General features: G+C 33.2%; 1 protein-coding gene across 1 annotated transcript in view; it reads right to left on the reverse strand.

The window, feature by feature from the left end:
- The window catches only part of TTLL5 (Tubulin tyrosine ligase-like 5), a 55767-nt gene that overhangs the window by 18245 nt on the left and 18171 nt on the right, over positions 1-19351 (reverse strand). The window lies entirely within an intron of this gene.

The raw sequence follows: 19351 nt of genomic DNA on the forward strand, positions 1-19351 counted from the left end.
AAGCCATTTTGAAAAATTAACCGTAAAACTGATAGCAGATAACATGCTTCCAATTTCGATTGTGGAGAATAAAACCTTCAGACAATTTGTTTCCTTTTTGAACCCTAAAGCAAAATTAATAAGTAGACCAACGGCTGTTAGAAGAATTGACGAGTATTTCGACGCAATGATGGAACAAATCAAAAGTGAACTGCAAAACCACTCGTATTTTTTACCACTGCCGATGTGTGGTCCATCAAACATCGTAGCTTTTTTGGATACACATGCAATTGGATAACCAATTCCTTCGAAAGAAAGTCAGTAGCACTGGCATGCCAGCGCTTTAAAGGTGCGCACTCGTATGACAAAATTAATGATAGCCATGCTAAATTTGGATTGAACTCAAGTAACGTCAGAGCCACGGTGAATGATTAATATTATTGATTATTATTGTTAATGAAAGTCAATTCTTTTTAAAATTGTTTTCCTTTAGTACTAAGTATTCACTAATTGCTTGTTGTAATCTATGTATTGCAAAAAACTCTGTGTACGTAAACCTTATTTGCTCAGTATACAGTTGTTCACAAAATAATAGCAGCATTGCTTTTTCGCGATATAATTCCGTTGTGCTAAGAAAATAAGCTTTTGCATAACTTTATAAAAATATATTTTATCAAGCAACGCACAAAAATTTAATTTCCGTATTGTATGCAAAACTGAGGAAAGTTCAAAAAATTTTCATAAGAATTTTTAGCTTTTTAACCTGGTTTTTTAGAAAAATTTTGAGTATACGGTTTTGTGGCCCCTTAAATTTTAGTATAAAGTGCGCGTTTAAAGAAGCTAAGAAATACCGTTGATTTTCCGCCATTTTTGTTTTGCTGGCCTCTCATGCTAATTTTTTTCTACATAAAATCTAATTCGAACATACGTTGTATGGCAGACAAAAAACTCCAAAAATCAACGGTAATTCTTCAAACCTGCGTTTTATTATACTAGAATTTAATGGGGTACAAAACTGTATACTCACAAGTTTTTCAAAAAAACCGGGCTAAAAAGTTGAACGTTTTCGATAAACATTTTGTGGATTTTCCTGAGTTTTGTCATAAAGTGCGGAACCCTAATTTTTGTGAAAAAGCTCTGCGTGCATAAATCTTATTTTCCTACCGTATGATAGAATTCGTTTTTATATGATTCCTAATTGTAAAGGTAAACCACTTTTTTTTGCTAATGGCAACTAATTGCAATTAGTTTTACCATTGGAATAAAAATTTCAATTATCTAAAGGTAATTAGTTGAACTACCCCTCCTATTCTAATAAAGTCACAAAATTCAGAACATCACTATTGCGATTTATACTGCACCTCAAAGTATATCGCTAAAGCAAATATGCCGGCACGAAATGAAATTTAAAATTTGAGTGTACTTCATTGGCACTTAAAATCTATTTTTTGGTGGCATATTATCAGGCGCAGCATAAATCACAATAGTGATGCGCTGAGTTTTGTGACATTTTTAGAATAGGGCGGTAATTCTAATTGTTTGATGAATTAGAGAATATAAACCAATTGCATCAATTGCTAATTCTAATTGGAATTTAACATGTATGGTCTAAGGGGCAAATCCTACATATAGTTTGTTAATCGCGCGACGTTCGAACGAATGAAAAAAATTACGTCTTTATGGTTTTATTGGCGAATTTCTAACTTAGCTGGTTTTAGTTTTTGTATTTTCAAAATTGAAGTGGAGTTAGCAGGTTTTTTGTATGAATAAAATTGTTTCTATTTTATTTTTTGTGATTACGAGCTCAATTTAAATGTTAATTAAAATAGGATTCCATAGATAAAAACAATTATATATATATATATAAAATACAACAGATTTATTCCTCCGTTTATTGCAACAAAAATAGGCAGTTTATAAAACATATATTAGTAACTATACGTGAAGTATTCCTCTCTCAAATTAATAGTACAAAGTCCACATATAAGATAATTTAAGTAGGAACTCAATAATGCCAGAAAATATGATAGATATTATTCAATCATGAGGTAAATTGTCATAGTAGGCGCGATAATCTTCAGGAAGTAATCGTTTGAAATACTGGAGATCTCATACTTTCTTCGAGCAATCGTACGCCTACTCTCGTATAAATTCGGAAGGTGAGAAAACGGCAAGGACCCAGCTACTAGGGATTTTATTTGCGGTATTACTTCCCATTCGTTGGAGAATCTTAGTTTGAAATGTATGTCGCCACTTGGTGTATACCGTAGGGCTCGTATATCAGTTACTTTAGCAGCACCTTTTCCGCGACCGGGACGAATGCTATTAAAGAATTGAACTGCGTTAAAGCATTTAAAGAACGTGTAACTAAGATAAGTTACGTCATATGGTTTTGGATTTTTTCTAGCTGATCTACATACTTCAATGTATTCTGCAGGAACATGGATATCTCTTTTCTTAAGTGCTCGTTCAATAGTGGAATGGATACAATCAGCTTCCATTTGGGTATGGCCTACTTCAAGAAACTTTTGCTCAATAATGATATTGTTATTTATAGCTGTGGATAACATAGCATTAGCCATAATACTGTTTCGGTTTTGATATGTGCATTCGTCGCTATAAAAAATTACTGTGATTGGCTCCCCGGAACTATTACTTGGTACTACATTTTTTTCTATCAAATCTACGCACACGCTGGAAAACTCTTCTGCATTTAATCTTCCTTCTGTTTCGTTCCACAAGTAACAATAATTGCCTTGAGATATAAAAAATTAAAGCTTATTCGCTGGCTATTACCTTGGCTTAAACGCATAAAGTAATACTCTAAGATAGAACAATAATCGAGCGACAGAAGCACAATATGTTGGATTTAGCAGTTGAATTTGAACTGATTGTACTTAGCAGCTTTACTCATCAAACAATTTTTGACAATTATATTTTTATATTGACGTATGTTTTTGCTTGCCAACTGCGGAATCGCCTACTCCTTCGAACTGCATCAAAAGGTCAATTTTGCCAAAAAACTGATTTAGCAGGTTTACACTCTAAGCCGACGATATACTATCTTCTAAGTTATATTCAAATCTCTATTGCTTTGTGTTGCTTCCCTATCGTTGTGCTTCCACAAATTACTTTTGAACTGTCTGATTGCTTTCGAAATTTCACAGCAAAATGGCAGCCAAAGAATTTGCTTTTTTTCTGAATTGCTGTTGTTTGGCTTTCGATATAAAAAGTCCCGAAGTCAAATCACAGCAAAAGCAAATTAAATTTAAAAAATTACAGCATTTTCAAACCCTGCATATAATACTTTAAAACACCAGAGTACTTGTTTTTAACAATATTTTGGTATATAAATAAAATATAGTTCATAAAAATAAGTGTTATTTATTTTAACATNAGCAAAATGGCAGCCAAAGAATTTGCTTTTTTTCTGAATTGCTGTTGTTTGGCTTTCGATATAAAAAGTCCCGAAGTCAAATCACAGCAAAAGCAAATTAAATTTAAAAAATTACAGCATTTTCAAACCCTGCATATAATACTTTAAAACACCAGAGTACTTGTTTTTAACAATATTTTGGTATATAAATAAAATATAGTTCAAAAAAATAAGTGTTATTTATTTTAACATGAGTGTACACATTATTGTACTCAGGAGCCAATAAATTATTTTATATTTATGACATTTTGAATAGCAAAAATTAGATCATTTCCATTTTCAGTGTTTAAATAGTGAAAGAATTCTATACATTTCATTTTGAAATTAATTTTAATTTGAAGCCGGTTTCTCTCTTTGCGCCAGGAAGCAAACTTTATACTAAAGATCCTCTAAGTTGCTTCGTTTGAGTGTGGTATTGAAAAAAACAAAATTACGTATTTGTTAAAAGTGTGGAAAAGTACCTCTATTTAAGGACTTCATCTATATTTCCTCATGACTTAAATACAATTTTTTCAACTACGCAAAGTTAATTCGCCAAAAAGAGTATCTAACTCTATGTCTTGTATGCAAAAGTCTTTTACAATGTCAATAAATTGAAACAAAATAATTGTAAGCTATAGCCAAAAGAAATTCGAATATTCAAATTTGTTATTATTAAAATGAAAATTATTTTCGAGATAACTAACAACACTCGACAAAAACAACGTCAGCCTTCTTTTTAAATAATTTAAGCTTGGAAAAGTCCTAAAGTATTTTGTTTGAATTGAAAATTCAGTACAAATCAGTTCCAAAATGGACCAGGGCATCTAGAGTTCATAGCACAGTTTACTAATCGATAATCATATTATTTCCTCAGTTATATTCAAAATTGATATGTAAAAAAGACGATTTGATTTAGAAAATCTACGAATTTACTTTTAATTAGGTTGACTTTTTTGATAGTATTTCCGATGGTATGATAAAGCTTTTAAAGTTTCATCTTTAAAATTCGACCTTATTTAATTGCATAATCGAGAACTTTTGATTTTGGTGATTATGCATACATAGTTTCGTCGGTATATGGTCAAAATCGCTATATCTGTTGGGTATTTTTCAGAATAAAATATGTATATCATAGTATGAGTTACTGTAGTGTTTTATCCACTCTGAAACAATACCCGCCCGCTGTAATCCCAAAACTAGCTAAACAATCAGTGATTCTGGATTATTCAAATTTAACTAAGTTTTCCTGTTTTTCAGGGTAGCTTTTTTACCGATTGATATGTGAAAATGGCGTTAAAGTAATATATTATATATAACATACTCTTGAAAATTACTCCAGAGCTGAATGTGTGCCTCTACTAGAACCAGAGTTATGAGTATGTATTCGAAATTTAGCATCTGAAAGGAAGCTCAGGAAAAAAAACAATTTTTCCGCTGGCACACTTATTTATCGATAGAAACGGACTGTTCTACACTTGTAGAACCTATGTATTCATAAATCGGTAAGTGTACAAAGTTTAAGCTAATTATCAAGGCGAACGTTTTTAAATTTTAATCAATTACGCAGGACCACAAAAAAAAATTTATGAAAGGTTAATAAAACCAGACCAGGTGTTTTATATGTTTTGGGGTAGTCCTTTTTGCTCCATTACGTCAGGATTTGCTTCTCACCTCAAAACACATTGCGAAAGTTTCCCTCGCCGTAGCCAGTGCTGTCGTTTTTTGTTTGAACATATGATTTCCCAGAAGATAATTTAGGTAGGCCTTCTTAAGTAAAGTTATTCTAAAAGGCATGCCCATGAATGAAGGGCTGACAAATGCGTCCTTGCAGAATGGCTTATCCATTTACAATTTACGCGAATGCATAAATTTATACTATTTAGCATTACAAATGAATTTCAATATACATTTTAATTGGCAATAACACATATTTCATATAAACCTTAAGCAAATACTTTAAAGATGTATTATTTTTATAAATTAAAGAAGCAACTTCGAATGAACTCCTTCAACCCTTCTGGAAGGCCTTCTATGGGTGGCGAAAGAAGAAGCCCTTCAATTGATGCCAGTCCATACTAAAAAGAAAACAATGTAGAGTGGAAGGCCTCTTTACTCTCAGGAAGGCATTTCGGAAGGGCTTTTAACTCCTGAAATTATCTGCTGGGTTATAAAATGATGTATATTTAATACAACCGTAAACGACGAACATTTTGTCTTTTTAATTTTTTCTGTAGTCTCGCAAATCCCGCATGTGTAAACCTCATTTCCGATCCCGCGAAAATGGCGCGGGATCCTGCATTTGCGGAATTGGATTCCCTATTCATCACTATATCAACGAAGCACGCTTGCTTTTTTCTGGTGTTCTTCGCGCTTCGTTCGGCACAGCAAAACCAAAATTTGTTCAAACATATGTACATACTAGAGTGTTCGATTATACGACGTTTTCGAGTTATTCTAAAAAAAGAAATTTGAAAAACACCGGTTCTTAATTTAAATTCAGAAAAAACCGGGTAGACCGGATATTTGCTTTTAATTTTTCGCGTTTGGATAACAGTTACAGTTAGGGCAGTTACAGTTAGGTAAAAGGGCATCATTTTATCGAGAAACATCGATGTTTTTATGAATCCGATGTTAAGTCAAAATATCGATGTGTTGAAAAACATCGAAGATGTTTCTTTACTTTCATGGAAGTTCGTTTAATAAAGTTACAATTAATAAATATACATATGTATGTATATAAGTAAGATATACTTTAATTCATTTAAAAGTTGTGTAGGGGAGACCGGGGTAGCTCCGGCTTTGGGGTACATTCGGCAATAGCGTTTTCGGCATGAAAGAGCATGTATTAGCGAAAACTTACCCACCACTAATAAGAAATACCCATTCAAAGTTCACATCTCTACCTCAACACGTGCTTTGTGTTTTCGCGAGTGCTTCAGTAATATTTCGACTCTGCTATGCCAGTGGTTTCAGCTTTTTATACTTGACTTTTTAAAAAAATGTTGCTTATAGACTGGATCCATTTCAAATTTGCAGGCAATCCGATGGTATATGGAGAATCAACTTCAGATTAAAATATGTTTTTCTGCTTGAAAAATAAATGAACACGTATTTTTTTAAATTTTCATAGCATAACTTTTGCATTTTTTAAAAATTTTTTAATATTTTGTCAAACAAGCATAATTTTGTGGCAACTTTTTTTAAACGTCATAGTTTCCTTAATTTTTAAGCTATTTGGCTGCTGCGAAGGTTATTGTACCCCATTTTTTTGTATTTTTAAAATTGATCAATAAAAGTGAAAAATATTGGTAAATGATAAAAATAATAAAATTTTATGAAAAAACAAAAAACTTTTTTCTCAAAAAGGCCACCTCTTTTTTTTCTTCAAATTTACAGGGTTTATAGGTATCCATGTGTACTACTTACCGTAAAAAAATTTCGTTTGGTATTTTTTCGTTTCTTACGAAAAAGCAAATTATTTTCATTTTCTCTTTACATCAGGGACCGTAACGGTTATAAGTTTTATTATAAAAATCACTTTTTAATCGTTATTAACTGAGTTTTTTTTTTGCTCGGAAAATAATGGTTACGTTTTAAGTTTTATTTTTTGATCGGAAAATAATGGTTACGTTTTAAGTTTTATTTTTTGCTCGGAAAATAATCGTTATTTCTTGAGTTTTATTTTTTGCTCAGAAAATAAAAAATAATTTTTGCGTATTTTTCCCCGTGATTTTTTGAGTTGAAATTTCAAAGGATAATCGTTATGTGCGGTCCTGCTTTACATAGAACCACTTAAATACTACAATTTTTAAAATTGCTAGTTATTCCTTGAATGAGTTTTTTAAATTTTTTACACTGCTATGAATATATTTTTAAAATTAAAGAATTTTGATAAATAGCAAAAATACATAACTTTTTTGAAGAAATAAACAAAAAATTTTACGCAAAAGAAGGCACGTTCCAAATTTTCCATACAATTTTCGTTTGGTGTTTTGATAAATAGCGGTAGTACTTAACATCTTTTATAAAAGCATTTCTTAAAGATCGCAATAATTTTTTTCATTTAGAGCTTCAAGAAAATCGATAATTTTTATTGAAAACTGTGTCATTTCAGAAATAAGCTATGCTTTTCATAAAGTTGAAAATAATTTAAGTTCTAATTTAATTTTAAGCTTCCAGTATAGAAAGGTTTAAAAATAAAATAGAAAATAATATATTTCTTTTAGGAAACTAAAAAATTCCAATTGAAAATTGAAGCCTCTGGTGGAAGAAAGTCACTAATGACTAATTTTACAACTGATTACCTTTAGAGCTAGCCATTGGATCTTTGACAGTTGTAGGAGTTGAACAAAGTAAGTTCACACCTTCTAGCACCAAAAGCTTGAACAATATTACTTCCTGTACGTAAAAACTATACTTTTAAGAGAAACTACTTTGAGAAAATGTATGTTTTAACGACATATTTCAAGGAATAACTAGAAATCTTAAAAATTTTAGTATTTAAGCGATTCTATGTAAAGAAAAAAAAATTATTTGTTTTCCCCAAAGAAACGAAGAAATACCAAACGAAATTTTAATGGTAAGTAGTACACATACATAAATACCTATAAGACCTGCAAATTTAAAAAAAAAAATGTGGACTTTTTGAGAATTTTTTTTTCATGAAATCGTATTAGTTTTATCAATTACACTGTGAGACAAATGGTAGGGGTCAGTGATCGGGAAGGGTTCAAACTACCGGGGAAAGTTATATCGGTAAAAAAGAAGTTATACGTGTCCCGGCGTTTCGCTGGGTCACGTCTAGGAATCGAGATATATATATAACTATCATATAGGGGAAATTGTCACCTTTGGTGGTTTTTTTTTGACATAACTCGAGAACCACTAGTCCGATTTTGCTCAAACAAATTTAAAAAAATTAAAAATTACAATTCCTTTAATCTGTTCATATAACGTTTTTCTATATAATCAACAGTTTTGCCGGTAAAAATAAATGTATGAAGAAAAAAAATATTTTTTGCCTAAAATATTAAATTTTTTTTTTTTTAAATTCATAAAAAATCCAAAAGGAAAAAAAGGCAAGTCGTATTACTTTCACGCAAAGTCACATAACCTTTAAGCAAAATGAGACATAGATCATGAAAATCGATGGACGCGTTTCGCTTTTATTCACAATTAAGTGAAGGTATGTCATTTTGAAAAGAATATTTCCCCTATATGATAGTTGCTAACTTCAAATCGATATAATTCGATTCCTAGACGTGACCCAGCGAAACGCCGGGCCACGTATAACTTGTTTTTGACCGATATAACATTTCCCGTTGGTTTCATCCCATCCCGATTTTGACTGTCGCATAGTGTTATCAACATTTTTCGCTTTTATTGATCAAATTCAAAAATACAAAAAAAAAGGGGTACAATAACCTTTGCAGCCAGGGTGGGCAAAAACTCGGAGTTCGAGCGAGCGAGTGAGCAAACTCCACTCAATGCCTCGCAGGCAACGAGGCGCTCGCAGCTCTTACTCGTAGCAGCAATGAGGCAAGCCAAAGATGCTCGGCAAACGAGCGAGCGCTGCTTGTTTGCTCGCGCTCCTATTAAACGAGCGAGGCTGGTGTGTGTTGGCTCGGTCGCAGTGCGAGGCGAGTAGCTGTTTGCATACTCGCTCTGCTAGGTAAGACGAGTGAGGGACGAGCGAGCGCTCCGAGTGTACTATACAACACATGCATTTTTGTGCATAAAAATGTGGGAATGTAGTCATTAGATTATGTACGAATGCATATAAATATGTGAATATTATATTAGGGCATCATTTAAAACAACAAATAAAATTTATTACAGACATAAGCATAGATTGTGGAATGAAACATTTTTTAGAGTTACATACCTAACTCACTGTTTATTCGATGGTGAAAAATTCTTTTTTAAAATTGCCTGATTATAAAAAGGCAATAATATGACCATCGGAAAAGAAAATAAAGTTAAAAATGGCAACGTCTTGATTATAAAAAGGCAATAAGATGACCATCGNGTGTGTGTTGGCTCGCTCGCAGTGCGAGGCGAGTAGCTGTTTGCATACTCGCTCTGCTAGGTAAGACGAGTGAGGGACGAGCGAGCGCTCCGAGTGTACTATACAACACATGCATTTTTGTGCATAAAAATGTGGGAATGTAGTCATTAGATTATGTACGAATGCATATAAATATGTGAATATTATATTAGGGCATCATTTAAAACAACAAATAAAATTTATTACAGACATAAGCATAGATTGTGGAATGAAACATTTTTTAGAGTTACATACCTAACTCACTGTTTATTCGATGGTGAAAAATTCTTTTTTAAAATTGCCTGATTATAAAAAGGCAATAATATGACCATCGGAAAAGAAAATAAAGTTAAAAATGGCAACGTCTTGATTATAAAAAGGCAATAAGATGACCATCGAAAAAGAAAATAAACCTAAGAATGACGGCGTCTTGCGCTTATTTGCAAATAGTACCACTAATCAATACATATTTGCGTGATTTAGTTATTTGCAAATAAAAAATTAGCTCAGTGTTTATACGGAAAATTTTACCAATTTGCAAATTGTTATTTGCATATAATACGTGCGTATAAACGTAGTAATAGTTACTTAGCCGAATTACTTAGTAATTTCTTGTACGTAAGAATACAAAGACATATATTTATCAAAAGCATTGCCCTTTACACATTGAAAACAAGTAATAAAAGCTCTCAAAAAAGCAAAATCGCTACAGCGAAAAAAGTGTTTGAAAAACCGCATAAATTCAAATCCGCATAAAAAAGAACCGCATAAAAAGAAACCTAAGTGTATAAGTTAAAATTTTATCAGAAATTATTGAACATTAAAAAAATTATACTTACATAGATATGTATGCACATACATATGTGCCTACCTAGTAGACAAAACTGTTCAAAATAGCACGCATCTATTCTTCTGTGCATGAGAATATATACATAAATAAATACGTACATACCTAGTAGACAAAACTGTTCAAAATAGCACGCATCTATTCTTCTGTGCATGAGAATATATACATAAATAAATACATACATATGTGTATATATGTAAGTATATACATATCTGCATGTGTGCGTACAATCCTTTACTCGAAATTCTCAGTTAATGCAATTTTTATCCCATACATTTTTGCTGACCAAACAACCCGTTTGCCTGTCTAATCTGCTTGCCTCATTTGCCTCGCTCGTTTACTCGCCTCGTTCGTCTGCTGCTCCAAATGAGTGCCTCGCTCGCAACGACACCCTCGCGAGCAGTGTTGTCAACTTTTGATTTTCAAAAAGCATCAAAAACTTGGAAAAAAGGCGTTTTACCAAACTAAAAGCACCAAATTTTTTTTAATCAAAGGATGCTTTTTTCATAAAAGTTTGTATTTAATAAAAGCAAAAAATTAACAATATTTACAAGAATACATACATAAATCAATACACAAAACGTTTTCGCTCATAACGATTGTATAGCCTCTACACATACTATGATAACTCATGCTTACGACGTAATACCGAAGTACTATTAAAACTACTATACCTCGAGAAAAAAATCGAATCGCAACACACGAAAATAATGCCCTAAGTAGAAATGAGCAAACAATTTTATATTTTCATTATATAACCTCAAATATCGCTAAAACCTGTGTTGTTGGCAATCTGGGGGTAGGATATCTAAAAACTCTAGTACTAGAGCAATTGTGCGGGCAGATTTGGATTCAGCACCAAGAAACGATGTGTTTTACTCAGGTGGTAAAAAAATAAAATTTGTACAAACAATTAGAAAAGAAAAAAAGAAATACTTAACTTACCTGCGTACTACCACTTTCAACGCGACTTGAATTCAACAAGGTGGGTTTGCAACTTTAGCTTTTTATCAATCATGGTTGTATTTTAGTGCATTTAAATTTGTATATTCTTGTAAATTCCGCATCTTCATGAGACACCGCAGCTTATAATATTTCAAATTATTTCAGATTTTAACTATCTCGGAGTAATATTAGTTCAAAAAAAAAGCACTAAAAAAGGCACTAAGTAATTTTTTTGGCGTTTTAATTTTCAAAAAGCACTAAATCTAGTGCTTAAAGCACCAAGTTGGCAACTATGCTCGCGAGGGCAGAGCTAATGAGGCCCTCGTTTGCTTGCCGTTCTACTCTTGCGCTGCCCTCGTTCGCTTACTCGCTCGCTGGCTGCTCAGCGTGTGCGCTCGTACTTAACGAGTGCTCGTTTGCAAACAGCTTCGCTTGTTGCTCGTGAGTTGCGCAAGCTCAGAGCAAATTAACGAGCGAGCGAGGGGCAAAAATGATGCAAATCCGAACCTTGATAATAATAATAATAGATTGGTTAGTGTTTGGCCGAGCTTCTCCTCCGATTTGTGGCGTGCGCCTTGATGTTGTCGCACAAAGCGGAGGGACCTACAGTTTTACGCCGAGTCCGAACGGCGATTGTATTTTTATGAGAAGCGGTTTTTCATGGAGGAAATACACTCGGAGGTTTGCCATTGCCTGCCGAGGGACGACCGCCGTTAAGAAAAAACCTTTTCCTATATTTTTTTGCGATGTTGCTTTGACCAGGGCTTGAACCCAGGTGCTCATGAGTGAAAGCACGCACTGCTTACCACTACACCACAGCGGCCGACATATAGTTCCCATAAAACTGATTGTTAATATACGACACATTTTACTAAAAAATATATCAAGAAGCAATTCCATGGGAGCTATATGCTATAGTAAACCGATTTCGGTGATTTTCAGAAATAGAAATATTAAAAAACAGTCACGTACAAAATTTTAGAAATATAACTTTAGGGAGTTATTTAAAAAAGAGTTAAAATGTTCAATGAACTATCAAAACCTGTACTCAAGAAAAAAAAAGTTCAAGATCCTAGCACAGTGTTATTATATATACAAAACAAGAGAGGTTGGACAGATATCGCAGATGTCGAAGGTAGCTCTTTATGAATGGAGATGCGGAAGACTAAATCTTCCACCATCCATTCATTGTTATTAAAAAAAAACACTCCCTGCATTTTCTGCTTTTTTCCATTTTTCTTCTAAAATAAAATAAAAAATAAAAATCGACTGATAAAAAGTTTTATATCTTTTGGTGACCTTTCGGTGATCTCAGAAAAATCGTATTTTAAGGTCAAAACTTTATACAGCATGCTATTTTTGTAATTTTTTTTTTTCGGCCATTCCTCCAACTTTTTTTTTCGATACTATGTAGGAATGATTTGGAAAAAAATTAGAAAAAAATATTATGTTTCTAGGGCCAACTTTCAATTTCCTATAGGGTAGTTGAAGGAACTTTTCGGCCGGTTTAATAAAAAGCAAACAATGTTTCTTTTTCCTCCTACGCGTTTCGATGATTTGCACATTTTCCTCTGGGAGTCTGGTGTTTATTGAAAACAAAACATAAAAAACAAACAATTAGGCACATATGTATGTAAATAAAAATTATAACAAGTACAATACGTTGGTGTAACAATTTTTCCCGCAAACCATAACTTACATTGAACATCAAACAAAGAAAATATAACAAAAATACACACTGATTTCAACTTATTTATATTTAAGTGTACTTCTGCTCGTCTGTTTCCCTATTACCATTATTGCTGTCCTGTATGCGCAATTTATATTGTCGACGTCTTCCTTAAAATTCATTGCATTCTGTATTTTTTGTTGTATTCGCAAACTTTCTAGTCGCGTTCTGTCTCTGTTCTCCACATCAAATATTTTCGCGTTTTCAAAGTCTGCTGTATGACCGCTATTCGTTAAATGCTGTGCTAATGCAGTCGTTGTCTTCTTATTTCTTGCGTCGGTTTTATGTTCGCTTATTCTAATACCAAGAGCGCGCTTCGTTGTGCCTATGTATATTTTATTGCATGCTTCGCTAGCTTTACCATTGCATTTGATTTCGTAAACCACGTTATGTTGTTGTTCTTTATTTATTTCGTCTTTTGTTTTGCTAAAAATTCTATTGATCGTTCTATGTGGTTTATGTGCAAATGTTATGTTTTTGTTTTGGATGCTTTTTCGTATTGTTTTACTGTCCGTTAATCCTTTTATATATGTGACGCCTGTGTGTCTTTTGTTTTTTGTAGTTTCGGGTTGAGTATTGAAATGCGCTGCTTTTTGGCTTGTTTTTCGCTGTTGCTATCACCCTCTCAACAGCTTTGTGTGGATACCCGTTTTTATGTAATATGTTTCTAATTTTCCTGCTGTTGTCTTTTCTGAATTTCTGGTCACTTAAGGCGTAGATTTTCTTAATGAGGTTGATGGCTGTATACTTCTTTTGCGTCCACGGATAGTTGGAATGATAATTGATCATTCTGGAGGATGCTACAGATTTCGCATACCAATTCGTTTTTATTATATTATATGAACGGTGAATTTTTATTTCTAGGAAGGCTAACTTGTTTCCGTCTTCTACTTCAGTGGTGAATTGGATTTTGCTGCGTTGCGAATTAAAAACTTTTAAGATTTCTTCCACATCATTTTTCCTTAAAATAGCGAATATGTTATCTACATACTTATTTATGTATTTGATATATATGTCCTTAGTTTTAAGTTCAGCGATGCTGTCGTCAAGTATTTTATCTAAAACAATGTCGGCTACAGTTGGCGATAAGGAGTTCCCCATTGGAATTCCATGAACTTTTTGATAGTATGTTCCATCATATAAAAAGTAATTATTATCTCGCAGGCAGGATTCTAAGGTCGTTAAAAATTGGTTTCTTGTGAGTGTGGTATGGCGTTGCGGTGAAGTCCATTGTTCCATAATTGTACGAATGGTGATTTGAACGGGTATATTCGTAAATAGGGATACCAGGTCGAATGAAAAAAGGATTTCTTCTTCTTCAACCCTAATGTTTTTTAATCTGTCTTTAAGATGGAACGAATTGTTGACATTGTATTCGTGGGAAACGATTTCCTTAAGTGTATGTCCTATAAATTTTGAGAGTTTGTAGCATGGTACGTTAGTAGAAGCGGAAATTGGTCTGAGCGGTGTATTTTCTTTATGTATCTTCGGAAGTCCGTATAATCTTGGTGCTGTAGCTGCAGTGCATGTCAATTGATATTTTTTATGATTGTCAATATTTTTCTGTTTGTATAAGTCATTAACTATGTTGTTGTTTCTTCGTAGCAATTTTTGAGTTGGGTCCATTCGAATAGTTTTATAGGTATCCCGGTCGCTTAGAAGTCCTTTCGTTTTTTCCTTATATTCCATCTTGTCCATCATTACCGTTCTATTTCCTTTATCAGAGTTTGTAATCACGACAGAGTCTTTGTGTTGTTTTATTAATCGTCTTGTATCTTCATATATTTTAAGTACGAATTTTTCTTTTGGATCATTCTTCAATTTATTTTTGAATGTATTAATTTTAGAAGCTATATTGCACCTTGCACTGTCTTTTTCTCTTTCGTCTTCCATTGTCTGTATTCCTTACTCTATTTCTGCAATCAAGTGTACCGGTGAGAAAGTTTTCCTTGTTACTGGTAGCGCAAACTTTTTACCTAATGAGAGTATCCATCTAGACTCTCTAGGAATATGGATTTTAGTTTTTTTTATAAACCAATCTTCGTTAATTATAAACCCGAATCTTTAAAAATTTCTGTCAATTTGTTTTTGAAGTTTTTCTTTGAGACCCTTTTCTGTCCATGATGAGATATCTTTTGAAAATTGCTTTTGGTTCTCTGCTACCATTTTGAAATCTGTGTCTTGTAGTTTTTCGCGGAGGCTTTTCTTTATGTGTTCCATATTAGTGCGGACTACTTTTATTTGAATATTCGCTTCTTTAATTTCCAAGTTTAAAATTTTCATCGTGAACTGTTCCTCAATTTTTGCCAATTCCTTTTTTGTGGCGTCTAGTTGGAAACCATGTTTAATTTTATTTGTTTTACCTTTTAAATGTNCTTTTCTTTATGTGTTCCATATTAGTGCGGACTACTTTTATTTGAATATTCGCTTCTTTAATTTCCAAGTTTAAAATTTTCATCGTGAACTGTTCCTCAATTTTTGCCAATTCCTTTTTTGTGGCGTCTAGTTGGAAACCATGTTTAATTTTATTTGTTTTACCTTTTAAATGTGGTGGCGTTGTCCCAAAATCTTTACATTGGAGTAGAAATTTTAGTTTTTGTTGTTGTTTTGCTAATTTCTTGTGGTTTTTGTTGTGTTGTTTGATGATGTAGCAGGTGTCCTCTCCATATTTAAGTCTAATGTGTTGGAAAAAATGCTTCATGTTTTGTTTTTTATGTTCTGTATAATTATTCGGTCGGTATTTTGCCCTCCGAAATAATTTGGTTATTATGTCTGTGATTACAAACTCTGATAAAGGAAATAGAACGGTAATGATGGACAAGATGGAATATAAGGANATAATTATTCGGTCGGGATTTTGCCCTCCGAAATAATTTGGTTATTATGTCTGTGATTACAAACTCTGATAAAGGAAATAGAACGGTAATGATGGACAAGATGGAATATAAGGAAAAAATGAAAGGACTTCTAAGCGACCGGAATACCTATAAAACTATTCGAATGGACCCAACTCAAAAACTGCTACGAGGAAACAACAACATAGTTAATGACTTATACAAACAGAAAAATATTGACAATCATAAAAAATACCAATTGACATGCACTGCAGCTACAGCACCAAGATTATATGGACTTCCGAAGATACATAAAGAAAATACACCGCTCAGACCAATTTCCGCTTCTACTAACGTACCATGCTACAAACTCTCAAAATTTATAGGACATACACTTAAGAAAATCGTTTCCCACGAATACAATGTCAACAATTCGTTCCAACTTAAAGACAGATTAAAACACATTAGGATTGAAGAAGAAGAAATCCTTGTTTCATTCGACGTGGTATCCCTATTTACGAATATACCCGTTCAATTCACCATTCGTACAATTATGGAACAATGGACTTCACTGCAATGCCATACCACACTCACAAGAAACCAATTTTAAACGACCTTAGAATTCTACCTCCGAGATAATAATTACTTTTTATATGATGGAATATACTATCAACAAGTTCATGGAATTCCAATGGGGAACCCCTTATCGCCAACTGTAGCCGACATTGTTTTAGATAAAATACTTGACGACAGCATCGCTGAACTTAAAACTAAGGACATATATATCAAATACATAAATAAGTATGTAGATAACATATTCGCTATTTTAAGGAAAAATGTCGTGGAAGAAATCTTAAAAGTTTTTAATTCGCAACGCAGCAAAATCCAATTCAGCACTGAAGTAGAAGACGGAAACAAGTTAGCCTTCCTAGACGTAGAAATTCAACGTTCATATAATATAATAAAAACGAATTGGTATGCGAAATCTGTAGCATCCTCCAGAATGATCAATTATCATTCCAACCATCCGCGGACGCAAAAGAACCTTTTCAGACCCGGGGTACACATATGTGCACCTTTTTATTTTTCCTCTAAAATCATTCTTTAATCAAAACGTATCTAGTAATATCATAAGTTTAATACTAAATTAGTGATAATTTAATAAAAATCGGTCAGGTTATCTGAAGAACTTACGAATAATACGCATTTCCAAATTAAATGTAAATAATCGATTCTTGTTGAATAGATTTGAAGGCAAAAGAAGTTTGACTTAGATAAGTTGGCCAAGCATTGCATTTTTTTTATTGAGCTTTTTTTTCTTCTTCAAAATNCGACAGTTCTATAAGTGGTACACATATGTGCACGTCGGGTTTCAATTAGTATTATTTTACATATTTACGGTGCAAAGTTCAAAGCGTGTAAAAATGGATGATAGTGAAATTGAAAGACTTCTTATGGNTGAGCTTTTTTTTCTTCTTCAAAATCGATCAAATTCAAATTCTAAAAGGAAACAGATTTGATAAATATTTTCTGTTCAGTTTGGGCGACAGTTCTATAAGTGGTACACATATGTGCACGTCGGGTTTCAATTAGTATTATTTTACATATTTACGGTGCAAAGTTCAAAGCGTGTAAAAATGGATGATAGTGAAATTGAAAGACTTCTTATGGACAGCGATGGTGAGTTATCTAATGACGATGGCAATGAGTACGCATTACCTCTGGATGAGTATGGACGGTCTTCACAAGAAGAAGAGCAGTCTGATGAAGATGTCAGTGATGAAGCCAATTTTTCTAACGCAGCACGAGTACTTTGGCGCAAGTAGAATATGGTTATGTGTGGCCCTCAAATCGATGAAGACATTTTGATAGCAGAGGGGTATTCAAACTACAGTGTATTGTACTCATTTTTTGAATATTTTGATCTGGATTTTTGGAAATTATGGGCGGAGCAGACCAATCTCTATTCATCATATAAACGTGAATTGCGATCAGTTAAAACCAATCACACTGAATTAATACAATTTACAGGAGTGCAGATAATGATGGGTACCCTAAAATATCCCCAAGCCCGATTATATTGGAACAGGCAATTCTGTGCTCCTCTCATCCGAGACACGATCAAGATTTTTTGAACGTAGAAACTATCTTCATTTTGCTAACGACGAATCAAATGCCCTTGATGACAAATTGTGGAAAATTAGACCTATTCTGGATAGGGTACTAAAAAAATGTCACAGTCTTCCACGATGCGTACTAATAAGTGGACCGTGCGAGTTTTTTCCCACTTCATAGATTTGTGCATCGTTAACTGCTGGATAATGTACATTCGCTGTTGTAAAGATGAAAATGTGGAGCCAAGAAACAGGTTAACCCTTTTGCAGTACAGATTGAATTTATCGGCGGCTTTGATAAAATACGAAATACGAAATATCAATCCTATATTTTTAAATCCAAGCACCAGTCGCGCATCAACAAGTTCGAGCTGTTCTTTTCCAGGAGAAGACCCTCCAAGAAAAAAACAACGTACAGTTATAGCCCAGCCAGCAATGGAAACCCGGTTTGACGCAATAAACCTAGGTATACCTAGGTATATGGATGATAAATTTGCATCAAAATGCAGACTTCCAGGATGTTCTTCACGTTGTCGTACCATTTGCGCAAAATGTAATATTTATCTATGCATTCTAAAAAACAATTGTTTTGAAAAATATCATACTACTTCCTAATTCGATGTTAACCTTTTATAGATGTTAAGACCTGAGGTACACATATGTGTACCTTCTAAACCACTGAAAAAAAAAAAAATAACCAAAAAAAATTAAATAATTGTTTTTTTGAAATCCAATCAAGCCTGAAAATATCATAAAATCATATCTTTCAAGTTTGTTTATTGCATGGGCCTGAAGAGGATATAGCTTCTAAAATTAATACATTCAAAAATAAATTGAAGAATGATCCAAAAGATAAATTCGTACTTAAAATATATGAAGATACAAGACGATTAATAAAACAACACAAAGACTCTGTCGTGATTACAAACTCTGATAAAGGAAATAGATGTATCGAATGAAACAATTAATTTATGTTTTAATTGTATTGAATTTATTTTACTGAGCAACTCAATGTCGCTTTGTAGGTTCTTTTACAATTGAATTCTTAGCCTAACATATTGGGGTATTTATGGGAAATAATTGCTGCATAAGCATAAATAATATTATAAATAAATTGAAGCTTAAAGTTAGTTTGTTTGACGGTTTGGCACGTGTGCCTGACAATGAGTGAGTTCTATATTCAAAAAATTCAAACAACTGAAATATGAAACCCTTGTTGTTATGAATTATAAACGTTAAGTAGGACACAGTGGACGAAGCTACAGACTGCATAGAACACAGCAATCAGGACAGCGACAGGATGCCTCCTGATGTCGCCCGAACACCATCTTCACGGCGAGGCGCAAATGCTACCCGTAAAGGAGCACAATACAATGCTCACAACACTAGCGCAACTTCGCACCGGCTACTGCAGCAGGCTAAACTCCTACCTGAGTAGA

The sequence above is a fragment of the Rhagoletis zephyria genome, unplaced genomic scaffold (assembly GCF_001687245.7).
Source record: "Rhagoletis zephyria isolate East Lansing unplaced genomic scaffold, Rhagoletis_zephyria_1.1 Rzeph_scaffold_01092, whole genome shotgun sequence".
NCBI classification, from domain to species: domain Eukaryota; kingdom Metazoa; phylum Arthropoda; class Insecta; order Diptera; family Tephritidae; genus Rhagoletis; species Rhagoletis zephyria.